Genomic DNA, 2,341 nt, shown 5'->3' with positions numbered 1-2,341 from the left:
GATATGTCATATATAAACTATAAAAAAGACTCATGTCAGCCTGGCCAACATAAAAAAAATTGCTCCAACTTTGAACTTTTGAAGTTCCACTGTTTCAACTACCCGATTAGGAAGATCATTCCAGAACTTGGTAACAGCTCGGAATAAAACTTCTAGAATACTGTGTAGTATTGAGCCTCATGATGGAGAAGGCCTGGCTATTAGAATTAACTGCCTGCCTAGTATTACAAACAGGATAGAATTGTCCAGGGAGATCTGAATGTAAAGGATGGTCAGAACTATGAAAAATCTTATGCAACATGCATAATGAACGAATTGAATGACGGTGCTAAAGATCAATATCTATATCAGGAATAAGAAATTTAACAGACCGTAAGTTTTTGTCCAACAAATTAAGATGAGAATCGGCAGCTGAACACCAGACAAGGTAGAATGGAAAAATTAAAACACTTCTTCAGAACAGATTGATCACCGAAAATCTTGTAAGACTTTCTCAATAAGCCAATTTTTTGTGCAATTCAAGAAGACACAGACCTAATGTGTTTTTCAAAATTAAATTTGCTGTCGAAAATCACACCTAAAATTTTAAAAGAGTCATACAAATTTAAAGAAACATTATCAATACTGAGATCCGGATGTTGAGGAGCCACCGTCCTTGACCTACTTACAATCATAATTTGAGTTTTGTTAGGACTCAACTTCATACCACATGATTAGCACCATGCACTAATTTTAGCTAAATCTCTATTAATGGATTCACCAACCCCAGATCTACATTCAGGGGATGGAATTGATGCAAAGAGAGTAGCATCATCTGCAGGTGCAACAAGCTTGTTTTCTAGACCAAACCACATGTCATGTGTATATAGTATGAGAAGTAATGGGCCAAGAACACTACCCTGTGGAACACTGGATATTTACATTCCTATACTCACTATGATGCCCATCAACAACAACTCTTTGAGATCTGTTACTTAAAAAATCAATAATAATGCTAAGAAAACGAGCCACCCACTCCCAACTGTTTGAGTTTGAAAACGAGGGCCTCATGATTAACACGGTCCAAGGCAGCACTAAAATTAAAGCCAATCATACGAACTTCCTGACCACAATCAAGGGATTTTTGTACAGCATTGGAGATTGTAAGATGGGCATCACATACTCCAAGGCTTTTACGAAAACTAAATTGTAAACTAGGAAATAGATGATTACCTTCAGTAAACCTATTAAGACGTTTTGCCAGAAGACGTTCAAAAACTTTAGATAATATGGGAGTTATGGAAATTGGGCGGTAATCAGTGGGACTTGAGCTACCACAAACACATTTACATAGAGGAGTAACATTACCAATTCCCCAACAAGTGCTAAAAGCTCCTCTTCTTGCTAATTTGCACAGAATAACAGATAACTTTGGAGCTAGGAAATCTGCTGTCTTTATAAAAAAACTAAGGAAAAATACCATTTGGGTCTACACCTCCATAAGCATCAAGGTCCATCAATAGAGCTTTAATCTCAAGAGATCGAAAAGCTAAACTAGTTAGTTTAGCCTCAGGAAAACAGGAATGAGGAAGTTAAAGTTTTTCATTACTCTGTTTACTGTCAAAAACATCAGCCAAAAGGGTTGCCTTTTCCTTTGGACAGTGAGTGACTGAGCCATCTGGTTTAAGTAAAGGAGGAACTATTGCATCTACACTATAGAGTGAAGATTTAATGGTAGACCACCATTTATGTTCCTGAGTTGTACCAGAAAGGGTTTCTTTTATGGTTGAATTGTATTCCTTTTCAATTGATGCGTAAACTCTCCGAGTAAAAGCTTGAAGCTGAGTATAGTTATTCCCGGTCAAATCTGATCTGGTACCCTTCCAAAGATGATAGGCGTCCTGCTTCTCCAAATAAGCACGTTTACAATCATCATTGAACCACGGTTTATCCTTCACTCGACTCCTTAGCACACGAGAAGGGATACGCCTATCAATTATGTTAACTAGATTCTCATTCAAAGGGACAACAAGATCTACACTACTATATAATTGTGACCAATTCAAGCTCAAAAGATCGTGCAAAATCCCATTCCAGTGTGCCTGCTTGGGATTTCATATAAATTTTACAAGAGTATGATATATCAGGGACAGGCTGCTCAGTCTTCACTACTAATGAAATCAACACATGATCAGATGTCCTGACTGGCGAACCAACCTTACTGGTTATAACGCCAGGGGAGTCAGTGTATACAAGGTCCATGCAGTTACCAGACCTGTGAGTAGCTTCATTTATGATTTGCTCACATCCTAATTCAGAGACAAAGTCTAAAGTTCTTAAGCCATGGCGATCAGTAGGAGAG

Source organism: Palaemon carinicauda, chromosome 33 (genome assembly GCF_036898095.1).
Source record: "Palaemon carinicauda isolate YSFRI2023 chromosome 33, ASM3689809v2, whole genome shotgun sequence".
Lineage (NCBI taxonomy): Eukaryota > Metazoa > Arthropoda > Malacostraca > Decapoda > Palaemonidae > Palaemon > Palaemon carinicauda.
Note: the sequence above shows the minus strand (reverse complement) of the source record.